The sequence below is a fragment of the Bos taurus genome, chromosome 14 (assembly GCF_002263795.3).
Source record: "Bos taurus isolate L1 Dominette 01449 registration number 42190680 breed Hereford chromosome 14, ARS-UCD2.0, whole genome shotgun sequence".
NCBI lineage: Eukaryota > Metazoa > Chordata > Mammalia > Artiodactyla > Bovidae > Bos > Bos taurus.
The window spans coordinates 13,504,137-13,518,908 of record NC_037341.1 but is presented as its reverse complement, the minus strand read 5'-3'; the positions used below and the strand labels follow the sequence as shown (position 1 = coordinate 13,518,908).

The window sequence follows — 14,772 nt, the reverse complement described above, 5'->3', positions numbered from 1 at the left end:
AGAGAAGAGAAAGATCTCTGACCTCAGTAGATGTAATGGGAACTTCCTGGACTGGATTACCCACAAGACCAACTCATTTCCAGTGTAATTTGTTTGAGGTGTTCCAGATCTATTGTTTCATATGTGAATGACTATCAGATGGTCTTTGCCAGGCCTGTGAGCGTATGCCCTGTTTTTGTTGAAACATGCCTTTTCTTGTCACCTCAATTTCCCAACAACACGTAGTGAAGACGTCAGGAGAAAAAAATCCAAGTTTGAAGTTCTTGTTTTATTTCTGTTTTATTCACCTGGCTACAAGCAACTGAAAGATCATTATCACCAAAAAGATGTTGATATCAAGAAAGACCTGATGAAAAGTCTCAGGAAAACAGAACTACGTACATTCCTGTGGTTGTCAACTTTTGTGTTTAGAGTCTGAGGAACTGGTATAGGATGCACGGGTAGGGGGTAATAAAGACCATCTTCTAGGGGCGTCTGGAGGAAGTGAGTTCTGGTGATGTGAATTCTCTGCCTCTAGAGGACAATGCACGTGTGTATGTGCTCAGGAGCTTCAGTTGTGTCCGACACTTTGTGATCCCATGGACTGTGTAGGATGTGACCCTATGGACCAGGCTCCTCTGTCCGTGGGATTCTTCGGTCAAGAATACTGGAGTGGGCTGCCATTTCCTCCTCCAGGGGATCTTCCAGACCCAGGGATCAAGCCGGCATCTCGTGTCTCCTGCACTGCCAGGCACATTCTTTGACCAGGTGCGCGCCACCTGGGCAGCCCCTAGAGTACAGTATTTGAGGTTAAAAGGCAATGCAGGCATCTTATGGTTCAAATCCTACATGTGATAAAAGGAGAACTGGAAGCCCAGACAGATTAACCAAGAGTGTTAAAGATGCAAAAAATATGATTTATATATTTATTTTTGGCTGTGCTGAGTCTTCGTTGCTGTGTGGGTGTTTCTCCAGTTGCAGCGCTCAGGCTTCTTCTGGCAGTGGCTTCTCTTACTGTGGAGCATTGGCCCTAGGGTGCGCAGGCTTCTGTAGCTGTGGCACAAGGGCTCAGTAGCTATGGCTCCCAGGCCCTGAGCACAGGCTCAGTAGTTGGCGCACATGGGTTTACCTGCCCCTTGGCATGTGGGATCTTCCTGGACCAGGGATCAAACCCTTGTCTCCTGCATTGGCAGACAGATTCTTTACCACTGCACCACCAGGGAAGCCATTTCATCCATCATTATCAGTCTTAATTCCAACTTCAGTCCCTCATATGTTCACAGCCCAGAGGCTTTGGAGACTCAGAGATGCTCCAGACATGGCCACTGCAAGCAGACAATACACAGAAAATTCATGAGACTGGCAAGCATTTGATGGTAGGAATTTTGTCTTATTCTATTCATCCTGAATTTGGCATTGCAAAGAAAAAAAAAAAATTTTGAGTGACTGTATACTGGGTAGTGCAGAAGGGCACAAGGAAGGTTTATGTGCTATGTGCGCTGGTGACCCCAAGATGACACCAGAAATGCCTTCATAGGAGTGGTTTTAGCAAAACAGTGGGCTTCCCTGGTGGCTCAGATGGTAAACAATCTGCCTGCAACGAGGGAGACCCAGGTTCAATCCCTGGTACAGGAAAATCTGGAGAAGGGAATGGCAATCCACTCCAGCATTCTTGCCTGGAGAATTCCATGGACTACAGAGGAGCCTGGTGGACCATAGTCCATGGGATTGCAGAGTCAGATATTTCTGGGAGGCTAACACTTTCACTTTATTTTCAAAAGAGGAGAGAAAGCTTCCAGATAGACAAGGCAGGGAATGGTGTGTCAGAAAGAAGAATTAATATGTGCATAACACTAGAAGAATTGTCAAGGTGCCTCACAGAAGAGGGGTGTTAGGTACAGAAGTCTAGAAGACGTTGGAAGAAACCCAAAGATCAGATCATGAAGGATTTGGGGTAGTCTTTGGACTTTATCGTGTAGCACCGGGCTTCTTGAACCATCTATGGCAAGAGGCAGTTGTTGGTTTTTATTCCCCAATATGTCACAGGCCAAAAGAAGGATGGGGTTTGTGATTCATCACGTGGGTTCGGAAGCATCCTGTATTTACCCTGTTCAGTGACACAAGTCCACTCATCACATGCTCAGGTATCATGGCGATGTCAAATGTTTATAGTCTCCAAATGCTTGCTCTCCGTTTCTGCACTTACCTTATCATGAACAGACTGGCTGCCCCTGCCTCTGGAGCACATTTGAATGGCACAGTTGAGGAGGAGAAACCAGCAGGAATGATGTCAGCAGGGAAATGCTTCAATCAAATGTGTGTCCTGGGAATGTCACGCTGGCAGCAAGGTGGAGAAAGACTTACTGAGTCAGGAGATGAGGCAGGAAACGGGTGCAGAGAAGAGATGGTAAGGATCTGAACTGGGGTCGTGCCTATCCTAATGGGGAACAGATCATGCATTTAAGAACCATTTCCGAGACAAAAATGCCAGGACTTGATGTTGGAAATATGAGAGGAGGCAGAGGAAAGTTTAGAGATTTCTGAAAAAACTAGGAGTGTTGAGATCCAGTTAAGAGTTTTGAGCTTTAAACTTGAGAGGGGATCCTGAAGACTGTCCCAGGGAAGAGGATGTGTGTATTCAGTCGTGTCTGACTCTGTGAGACCCCATGGACTGTAGCCTGCCAGGCTTCTCTGTCCGTGGGATTTTCCAGGTGAGAATACTGGAGTGGGCTGCCATTTCCTCCTCCAGAGGCTCTTCCTGACCCAGGGGTCAAACTCATGCCTCCTTCACTGCAGTATGATTCTTTACCACTAAGCCACCCGGGAAGAAGACAGCTTCACTAAATAAGGGAACGGAGTTTTTCTTAGGCCAAAACAAAGATAACACTCAAACTCTGAGAATAAGAACCAGCACTAAGCAGCCAAATTGGCCTAAACATATATATATATATATACACACACATACATACACACATATACATACATACATAAAATTTAGACTTTGTTGCAGCAATGCTGTTTCCCAGCAGAACATTCCTCTGCTCTAAAGTCATGAACAAAATTACAGATTTCTCACTGTAACCAGATCCCAACTTCCTGTTTGAAAGCTTCCTATCTTTCCACAGACTCAAAAACAAGCTCCAGCTGGCCTGATAAAATTAAAATTGCTCTTTAGGTGCAAAGAGTCACCGTTTTTGCTGTGCTGCACAGAACGGAGTTTTGCTGCTGTGATTCATTGAGCAATTTGCTGGAGACTTGGGGGTGGGGGGACTTGTAACCCAGGACACTAGCTTTGTGTCTCCTATTTGTTACCTAATGATGGGGAGAAAGAATTCTGGTCTTTCCAGTTTGCTGGGCTTCCCTGGTGGCTCAGACAGTAAAAAAAAATCTGCCTGCAGTACGAAAGACCTAGGTTTGATCCCTGGTTTGGGAAGATCCCCTGCAGAAGGAAATGGCAACCTACTCCAGCATTCTTGCCTGGAAAATCTCTTGGACAGAGAAGCCTGGTGGGCTACAGTCCATGGGGTCACAAAGAGTCGGACATGACTGAGCGACTAACACACACTTCCAGTTTGCTAGTACATGCTCAACTCTCCCACCCGTTTACACCTCTATAGTCCACACAGCTCAGATGTTCTACCCACTCACTAGTTTCCAAATGCATGTGTGTTTCTTTCCTATGCTAACTCCCAGGCTCCCAACCCTATTGCCAATATAAGGCCTGTTTTAGACAGACTGAAGAGGGCTAGCTTGAACTTCCAGTGCTATGATGAGTCAGAATGGTGAGAATAGGTATCTTTGCCTTGTTCCTGATCTTAATGGTGAAAGTATTCAGTCTTTCACTTTTAAAATAATGATACTAGTGACAGGGTTTTTGGTGCATTTTATTTATGAAATTAAAGTAATTCTCCTCTATTCCTAATTTGCTGAGAATTTTTATCATAAATAAGTATTGGATTTTGTCAAATGCTTTTTCTGCATCAATTGATAAGATCGTATGATTTTCTTCTATAGTCTATGGACATTGAATTACATTAATTGATGTTTGACTATTGAACCAGACCTTACATACCCAGAATACATTGGAGTTGGCCATGACATGTAATTCTTTTTATCCATTGCTGGATTCAGTTTACTGATATTTCACTAAAGATTTTTGTATCTCAATTTATGAGAAATATTCGTATGCAGTTTTCCTTTTCTTGTACAGTCCTTTATCTGGTTTAATATTTATCATAGTAATACCACATAAAAACACGTTGAGAAGGGTTTCTATTTTTCTGGAAGGGATTATGTAAACTTGGTATTAATTCTTTTTTAAATGTTTGGCAAATTTCTTTACTGAAACTGGGCATGGAGATTTCTTTGGGGGGAGCCTTATATTACAAATTGGAGCTTCCCAGGTGGTGTGAGTGGTAAAGAACCTGCCTGCCAATGCAGGAGACATGAGAGACGTGGGTTCGATCTCTGGGTTGGGAATATCCCCTGGAGGCAGGCATGGCAACCCACTCCAATATTCTTGCCTGGAGAATTTCCATAGACACAGGAGCCTGGCAGGCTATAGTCCCTAGGGTCTCAAAGAATCGGACACAACTGAAGCAACTTAGCACACACATATTACAAATTAAAATTTTTTAGTGGTTATAGGAACCTTTACCAGCCTATTAAATCTTGACTGAATGGTGGTAGTTTGTGGGTTTTAAGGAGTTAGTCCATTTCTTTAATGTTGTCAAACTTATAAGCACAAAGTTGCGTTATTCTCCTATTATCCTTTTAATGGCTGCAGGATCTATAGTAATATCCTCTGTTTTATGCCTGATGTTGCTGATTTATGTGTTTTCATCTTGTATCTTTGTCAGTCCTGATAAAGGTTTTATAGCTTTATTGAAGAAACCAGCTTTTTGTTTCACTGACTTTCCTGTATTGTCTTCCTGTTTTGAATGGTATTTATTTCTGCTCTTATCTTTGATACTTTATTTTTCCCTCTTGCTTTGTGTTTATACTGCTCTTGTTTTTCTAGGTTTTTATTGATTTATTTTTGATAAGAATCCAGATTATTGATACCTATTATCATCTCTGATGTTTTAGGTACTATAAATTATCCTTTAAGCATGGCTTAAGATAGGCCTCACATATTTGGATATGTTGTATTTTTATTCAGTTCTGTGTATTCTTAAAAGAATTTTGCTTTGAGACTTCCTTTTTAATCCATGTGTTATTTAAAAGTGTGTGTCTTAATTTCTAAGTATTTTGAGATTTTTCCTACTGTTGTTTACTGTTGATGAGTTTTAGTTTGACTCCATTATGATTAAATAATACACCCTGTATGATTTCAGGTCTTTAACATTTGTTGAGGCTTGTTTTATGGCCTGCCATATATATGTGTACTGGTGCTAGGTCACTTCAGTCGTATCCAACTCTTTGTGACCCCATAGACTGTAGCCCGTCAGGCTCCTCTGTGCATGGGATTCTCCAGCAAGAATACTGGAGTGGATGGCCACGCCCTTCTCCAGGGGATCTTCCTGACCCAGGGATCGAACCCACATCTCTTACGTCTCCTGCATGGGTTCTTTTACCATTAGCGACACCTAGGATGCCTGTACATATATATATATATATATGTGTGTGTGTGTGTGTGTGTATATACAGTAAATATATATATATATTAGTAAAATCAAAAGCAACTAGATAAACTATATATGATAGTTTTCATTTAAGATATTATTATCATCAATGTTTCAGTTGATATATGTCTGTATAACTGGATTTTTTTTTAATGCTTTTGGTTGCAAGAGTTACACGCTGAATGGAAACTAACTTTAAGCAGCAAAGTCCGAGTTAAAAAGTTCACATAACTGAGAAGTTTCAGGATGGACATTCTACTTTTGGACATAGCCGAATCAAAGGAGAGAAAAGTCATTCTCTCTTGCTTTTTCTCCTTTGTCCCACCTCTGTTTTCTGTATTAACTTTATTCTTACTCATACTTTTTCCACACAGTGTCTAATATTGCTACCCACATTTCTTCACATGATGCTAGCTATTTCAGATAATCTAGATAGCTTATTATTTCAGATAATCTCCCCCTCGCCCGCCCACAATGGCTTCAGGGAAACATCCGAGGGTGGCTCTGATTTGCTGGGGCCTGTGTCATGTCTTCATGCCTCAGTCAGTCACTGTGGCCAGGGAAGAGATATCCTAATTGAGCAGATTGGATTGCGGTCTGACTCGATGCGCCATATGATTGACCAGCTCAGAAAGAGTAGAGTGGTGGTGGTGGGAAAAACAGTGGTGGGTAAAGAGCAACCCAAATCTTCTACAGCATCCTGAAGTCAAAAGATACTGTCACCCAAAATATATCTCCCCTTTTGTATACTTCAAGTAGAAATGATTTGAGTATCCTGCTGCTGCTGATGCTAAGTCACTTCAGTCGTGTCCGATTCTGTGCCACCCCATAGACGGCAGCCCACCAGGCACCCCCCGTCCCTGGGATTCTCCAGGCAAGAACACTGGAGTGGGTTGCCATTTCCTTCTCCAGTGCATGAAAGTGAAAAGTAAAAGGGAAGTCACTCAGTCGTGTCCAACTCTTAGCGACCCCATGGACTGCAGCCCACCAGGCTCCTCCGTCCATGGGATTTTCCAGGCAAGAGTACTGGAGTGGGGTGCCATTGCCTTCTCTGTGATTTGAGTATGTGATGAGGCAATAACAGTGTGAAACCAAAATGAATCCCCTTTTATATAGGCATATTTAACAACCATATTTATTCTCTTGTGCATTGTTAAACAAGCAGAAATTAGTTGGTGCAAAAATCCTTGCCCCATGTGTTGAAAGATAAGTGAAGAATGTTAGTTGCTCAGTTGTGTCTGACTCTCTGTGACCCATGGACTGTGCCCTGCCAGACTCCTCTGCCCACAGAATTCTCCAGGCAAAAATACTAGAGTGGATTGCCATTTCCTTTGCCAGGGGATCTTCCTGACCCAGGGATTGAATCTGTGTCTCCTGCATTACAGGCAAAGTCTTTCCCATCTGAGCCATCAGGCAAACCCAAACAAGTAGAAATTAGTGGATGCAAAAATCCTTGTGCCATGTGTTGAAAGGTAAGGATTATTTACAAATATTTATTTATTAATTTGACTGCACCGGGTCCTGGTTGTGGCCTGTGGAATCTTAGGTTGGGACACTTGAACTCCTAGTTGTGGCCTGTGGGGTCCAGTTCCCTGACCAGGGATCAAACCCAGGCCCCTTGCCTTGGGAGCGCAGAGTCTTAGCCACTGGACCACCAGGGAGGTCCCAAAAGATAAGTTTAAAAATAGGCAGTAACAGGAAGATAGGACTTTAATGGTGGGTGGATGAATATACTGAAAGCACTGGAGAGGGCGTACCGCATGTCAGGAATGAAGTAGGTACGCGTGTGAACAGGCAGGAAGTCCATAGTAAGATGGAGTAAATTGGAAGTGGAATTGTTGAGAAGAAAAAAAAAAGTTGAAAAAATTCAGAAAAGGAACAGAATACCAGTTAACATTTATATGAGAAGTCGTCAAAGACCACACAAGTACAAATGCAAAAAACGGGGGCAGAGACCACTGCACCCGGGCAGCCTGACCTTGCTTTCCCATTGCCGCACGAGCCTCCCTGTCTTCTTTATTCCCCATATTCAGCCCTAATCTCACCTCTCCTGGCTTCAGCGTCTGCTCCCAAACCTCCACTGTAGCACACATGCCCCTGTGTTGTCGTCACCTGTTTACGCGGCGCTCTCCACCTTGTTACTGTTTGCACACTTAGTCTTGAGCTCATAAGAAAGGCAGCATTGGGGTCTGAATAGGATTTGGAGAGGTAGAAAACATGAAGAGGTAATGATGTAAAAGCCAAGAGATAGGAAAAGCAAAAGCAAGTTTGCGGAAGATGAATATAGTGTTTTGGCCGAAGCAGAGCTTCCTTAAAAGATTAATAGTCTTGCGGATTTACCTGGTGGTCCAGTGGTTAATGGAGAAGGCAATGGCACCCCACTCCAGTACTCTTGCCTGGAAAATCCCATGGACGGAGGAGCCTGGTAGGCTGCAGTCCATGGGGTCGATAAGAGTCGGACACGACTGATCGACTTCACTTTCACTTTTCACTTTCATGCATTGGAGAAGGAAATGGCAACCCACTCCAGTATTCTTGCCTGGAGAATCCCAGGGATGGCGGAGCCTGGTGGGCTGCCATCTGTGGGGTCACACAGAGTCAGACATGACTGAAGCGACTTAGCAGCAGCAGGCATGAGTGGTAAGGGTCAGAACAAAAGAAGCCTTGGAAAGAAAGAAAAAGGGAGTGCAGATGAAAGCCTTCAAAGAGAAATCAGCAGGGCTTGGACACATAAATGACAGGTGAGTAAATGGAAGAAGACAGAATAACAGCAGTATTTTCACTTAAGTTGGTGTGGCATGTACGATGGCATTAAGAAGAGCGAATGTAATATTTAGGAGGGCAATGATAGGCGTGACTTTTTATGTTGACTATGAATTAATAGAGAAACATTTTCAGTAAAATGTCCGGGGCATTTAGAAAACTTAGATTGCTCTGGTCAAACACACAGTATTTGTCTTTTTGTTACTGGATTGCTGCCTGCTAAGTCACTTCAGTAGGTCCGAACTCTGTGCAAGCCCCGTAGACAGCAGCCCACCAGGCTCCCCTGTCCATGGGATTCTCCAGGACAAGTTGCAGTTGGTGCCATTCAGTCTCCATCCCAGTGAATGTCGAAAGCGTACTGCTGCCATTTTTCTCTCCGTGTTACCCCTTTCTGTAGCAGACAGCAGAACTTTCTTCATGGGATTGTCCATAAACTATTTCCTTTATATGTTTGCTCAGATTTATTTATCCATTCTGTCCTACAGAAATTTGATTTTTAATTTTTGAGAACCACCATGCTCTTTCATGGTGACTACACTGTTTTACATTCCTATAAATAGTGCAAAAGGGGAGTTGTCTGGTGGTCCAGTGGTTAGGAATCTGTCTGCCAGTGCAGGGACACGAGTTCAACCCCTGGTCTGGCGAGATTTCAGATTCTGTGGGGCAGTGAAGCCTGTGGCCACAGTTACTGGGCCTGTGTGCTCTAGAGCCCGTCCTCTGCACCTGCTGAGGCCACACACTGCATCCAGAGAGTTTCCCCCACTTTTGGACACTGGAGAAAGCCCACATCCAGCAGCAAAGACCCAGTGCCGCCATGAAGAAACACATGTGAACATAGTGCCAGAGACTGCCGTTTTTAGCATCCTTGTCAACAGGTGTTCCTTTTTCTTTTGTTTCTGTTTTCTTTTTATAGCAGCTACTTCAATGGGTATGAGCTGGATGTGTCACTGTGGTTTTGATTTGTATTTCCCTGTTGACTAGAGAAGTGGTACATCTTTTCATGTGCCTATTGGCCATTCGTATATCTTCTTTGGAGAAACTTCTTTCAAATCCTTTACTCATTTTTTATTATGTTCCTTTTGTTTCTGTTGTTAAATCTTAGAAATTGCCCTTATATTCTATATTTTAACTCATTGTAGATATATGGTTTGCAAATGTTTCCTTCCCTTCCTTGGGTTGTCTTTTCACTACTGATTGTGTCCTTGATGCACAAACGTGTATCCACGTTTGTGGATTGTAATTACAATATTATATTGTACAATATTAATAATTACAATATTAATTGTAATCCAATTAATCTCTTTTAATTTTGTTTGTCTGTGCTTTCGGTGTCATATCTTATGGAGTTCAGACCATGCTACACTAAAATATGACACCTTGGCATATTTTATATTTTAAGTTGAAGGACTCTGAGAAAACAGCAGAAGTAGGAAGGTTACTTTGTCCCTCTGCTCACCCTTCACCCCTAAAGTAGGTCATAATACTCTTAAGTGAGAAGTGCTTTCCCTATAGAAGCAAAGGTGCGTCCTCATCTCCAAAGACAAAAGGATGTGAGAAAGACTCCAAATAGGCCTTGCTAAGTTTCCCCCAGAATACTACACTCCCCTCATGCTCCTTGGCCTATTATATTTCTTCATGACTATCCAGTCTTCATCAAATCTGGTGTGCAAACACTCAGGTTTCACTGTTTCTTCAGATCTTGGTTTTCTTACGAAGGCTCCCATGTTTCTTAAGACTTATGTTAGTAAAAATATATACTTTCTCCTATTACTCTGTCTTGGTCAATTTGATTTTCAGAGTTAGCCAAGGATCCGAAAAACGTGTTGTAAAAAAAAAAAAAAAATTACCCCGAAATTTCTTAGAAATTACAATGAAATATGTCATGAAGCTTTTCTTCTTTGTTTTCTTCTAAGACTTTTCTAGATTGAGGTCTTGCATTTAGATCTTTGATCCATTTTTACTTCTTTTTGTCTACAGTGTAAGGTAAGGGTACAATTTGTTCTTTTGCATGTGGATATCTAGTTTGTCCACAACTGTTTGTTCAAAAGGGTTCCCCGTTCCCCTCCCCCCCCCCACACCCATTGAATGGTCTTAGCTTCCTTATCAGGAATCATTTGGCTGTGATTGTGAGGGTTCATATCTGGGCTCTCTATTCTTTTCCACTGTTCTGTCTATATTTATACACATACCACACTGTTTTGATTACAATAGCATTGTGATAAACTTGAAATCAGAAAGTGTGAGACATTTAACCTTGTTCTTTTCCAAGATTGTTTTGGCTATTGAAGCTCTCAGCTTTACCACTATGGCACAGTTATAAAGAGGGCAAAACATAAAATTTGCAAAACATACGTGAGGATTCATCATTTTTTTTCTAAGTCTCCTAATTTTTTGATATTCAAGTAATTTTCTGTAAAGTCTTTGAAGTCACCATTCTGTCATCAGCCTTGTAAATTTATCTTCATTTGTTCACTAGAGTTAACTCTTCCATACGAGCGCTTTTCTAAGTATCTGAACTGTGTTTTGACATCATGAAATCCTGCATCATTTGCAAGAAGTGCAATTCTGTTCTGAAATAGATTTGCTCTTGTGTTTCATAGTGAAAATAGTTGTTTACAGGTACTAACCAGTGAGTGCTACCTCACTTGCCTCAATGCATTAGGAGATCTTTGTGTTACGTAGGGAGGGATGTGAAATGGAGACGAATTTTTATAAATTGTCAGTTGTGTAGTGAATATATTTTACAGAACTAAACTGTCAGTTTGGGGTTTCTGATGTTAAATAATCAGATAAAGATAAGTTGTTGTTGTTAAGTCCACGAGAATAGGTATGTTCTTCAGAGTAAAGTGCTTTGTGAGAAGTGGAAAGAAAACCAAAGTACACATGAGGCCCCTGACTTTTAGAGTTGAGGACAAAAATGTTGAATGTTCCTGTGTGGGAGAATGAATTTTCAAAGAATTATGAGAAGAATTTTACTAATGAAAACAGGTATTAAATAAAAATTTTCAGTTTAGTTTGTCAGAAAGACTGATTAGGGAGGAAAGAGAAGCATGGGATGTGGTGTAATTCTCTAATGAAGAAAGAGGACAAGAGGCTGATAGACAGAAAGGGAACTTGGGTTTCAATTTCTTTTCAAATGAGAGGTAAGAGATGTGTCTCCCATTGGGCTCACATTGTCACACATGTTCTTATTTTTGTGTGCAGATTTTTTGCAGAGCGACAGTTAGAGACCATACAAAGCTTCTCAGTTTTGAATTTATATTGAACACTACAGTCTCTCCATGTTTCCTGTCCCATGAACTACTCCTGCAGGGCTTTTGTCACAGCTGGCATCCACCCACCTTGATGTTAGTTAGTAACAGCTGAGAGTATTTCCCCTTGGCTGCTACTGAGGCTAAGTTGCTTCAGTCGTGTCCGACTCTGTGCGACCCCATAGACGGCAGCACACCAGGCTCTGCTGTCCCTGGGATTCTCCAGGCAAGAACGCTGGAGTGGGTTGTCACTCAGTTGTGTCCTGCTCTTTGCCACCCCATGGACGGCAGCCTACCAGGCTCCTCTGTCCATGGGATTTTCCAGGCAAGAGTACTGGATGGGTTTGTCATTGACTGAACTGACTGAACTGAACTGAATCTAAGTTTTCCAAATGCCCCCTGACATTTTTACTTTAAACTGTTTCTCTATTAATTCAAATTCAACATAAAAATGTCAAACATATCACTGCCCTTCTAAATATTACTTTCCCATTTCTCAATGTCATTGTACATCCACATTATAATATATCAATTATATTTCAGTAAATCTGCAAAAATTACAGAGTGCATCCACCACTTTAAAAAAAAGAAGAAAGCAAAGAAGGGATTTGACAATTTGGCAGGAGCCAGCGGCTCAACCTGCCTCTCTCTCTTAGTTTACTCACTTTCCTGGTCCCTCAGTCCCCGATATCTGTTTATATCAGGTGTTGGCAAACTTTTTTCCACAAAGGCCAGGTGGTGACTGTTTCAGGCTTTGCAGGTTATATGGTCTCTGTCACAGCTGCTTTCTGCAGTTTTAACAAGAAAGTAACAAAAAAATTTTTTTTTAATGAATATAGTAGCTGTAGATAATTTGTAAACAAATAAACATGGTTGTGTTCCAATAAAACTTTATATGTAAGAACAGTTGTTGAGTCAGATTTGACCCATGAATCATACTTGCTGTTCCTTGGTCTATTTCCAGTGGTAGACTTTGTGCTTTTTAGATGAATTTATACTTGAATCAACATTGATACTTTGGAATAAGACTGGTAAACATTTAGAACAGTATTCGTCAAACTGGCAGTTCACTGGAAGACTGGAGAACTGTGTTAAGAATGTAGATTCCTGAGTCCTGCTCCTAAAGATTCGAACACAGAATGTCTGGGGAAGAGCCTCAGCATCTGTACTTCTAGCCCCTGGCTCTATATATATACAACAGAGTTTGAAAACTGTAAGTGTATGGCTTCAATAGATAATTTTGCAAAGACATCACATGAAATAAATCTCTGTGTAATTTGTTTAACCCTTGTGGAGCCGTTAAAACTTCCCGATTCCATAAACAAGAAACAAGCTCACTAACCTCTCAGCATATCTCCAAGTTTAACAAATAAGAAATAGTTAGCTCTTTATTTAAGATGTACTTAGGTGCTAGGCACTACATTCAAATCAAGACGCACTAAGCTTTTAGCTTAACACATCACTGAGGTCGACCACGTGATGATACACTGTGCTCTCAGTTCGAGAATATACAGAATATTATACTTTACGCTGGTTCACTAGTGATATATCTCTCTCTCATGTGTAAAAATGTAAGCGGACTTGCTTTAGTATTTCGTAGGGCATGTTACAACATTGATGAATGCAGAATCTTGCCTCTCTTTTTTTTAACTTTCAAGTCTTAGTAAAAATTTCACCCAATTCTTTCCGTCCATTCAAATGGCTACTTCCTTATTTTTAACAACAAATGGCAAAGCTGCACTAGCAATTGCCTCACACTTCAGATCTTGTATCTCATATCCCCCCATCGTTTCATTATTTTTGTTTGAAGAACCCCCCCAACGCTTCCAGGCCCCAGCAGTGGCCACGCTGTGGTCGGCCCCTCTAAGTCTGTGGGGCCTTGTCTACCTCTCTGCGCCTCACTGCCAACAAGTGAAAGCCCCCAGCGGGGTTTATGGAACCCTGGAGCTCTGACCTACAACGCAACAGGCGTTGTTACTGACGCACTTACGTATATCTAACTACACGTTTAAAAAAAAAAAGAAACAGTTAAAAACCCCACACAAAAACAGCTTCATTAAAGAACGAGGTTTATTATTAATTAATGAGTTATCATTATCTCCCTCAGTGGAGAAGGAAACAATGGGCAAACCCAACTCTCCACTACTTTATGCCTGGAAAAATTCCATGGACGAGCGAGTCTGGTAGCTACAGTCCATGGGGGTCCCGCAGAGTTTGACAGGACTGAGGGCAACTACTTCACTTTCCCCGCCCTCTAAGTTCCGCGATCGCTATCTCATCAAGACAGATGAGGAATCTGAGGGAATCTGCCCCGGGTCACACTATCAACCCAGTAAGAAGAGGCCGGGCGTTGACTATGTAAAACCCAAGTAGAGGGGCTCATGAACCTAGGGAAATTAGGAAAGCCATGTTGGCCTGGTGGTTAGAAACATTAAAAACTGTGGAAATCGAGAAATCATAATTAACTCTCAACGCTCTTATTACCTGGAAAAAGACAGGCGTGTTATTTTTTACATAAAGTGGCCCATCGCTTCCTTGGCCATGAAGTTCACTCATCCTCCAGGCACGAACCCAGCCTTCAAAGCAGTGCTTCTCCCTACTTCGATATGCAGAGGGCCTACTCAACGAAGCCTTGCCTTAGTTGTGTCGGGACAGGTGCATTATAGTATCGATGCACTCTCCACAAACTGTCTTCACAGGCCCTACCCCCTGCCGCTGTTGGCGGAATGGCATTCAAGCCCATTCTCCTATGTATACAAGTTGTCTTGGCTTCCTGCAGACTTTTGTTTTTTCTTTTGAACATTCTACTTTAATGCAATGATTAGCAGGTTTACATAGCTACATCTCTTTTCAGAGATAGGTTGAAGTGTGCGTTTTCTTTGGCAACAACAGTTCAAGCAACACATTGGGGAAAATTTCATTAAAACAAGAGACTAAGAAGACAGAAAGAGGCTGTTTTTTTAAAAACATTTAAAACTTTTTTACTTTATATTGTGATTATAGCTGATTAAACAATGTTGTTGATTTAACAAAATGCTGTGAAGGGAATCTCCCAGCATGCAATATACATGTATCCATTCTCCCCCGTACCTCCCCTTCCCATCCCGGCTTGCCACATAACAATGAGCAGGGTCCCATGTTGCCTGTACCGTAGG

General features: G+C 41.9%; 1 long non-coding RNA gene across 1 annotated transcript; it reads right to left on the bottom strand.

The window, feature by feature from the left end:
• Nucleotides 1-260: 260 nt before the first annotated feature.
• On the bottom strand, nucleotides 261-12,864 carry LOC112449611 (uncharacterized). The gene is made up of 3 exons (XR_003038208.2): nucleotides 12,283-12,864; nucleotides 2,186-2,416; nucleotides 261-1,304 (listed from the first exon to the last, which is right to left on the bottom strand). It is a non-coding gene; the product is annotated as an uncharacterized lncRNA (long non-coding RNA).
• Nucleotides 12,865-14,772: the final 1,908 nt, after the last annotated feature.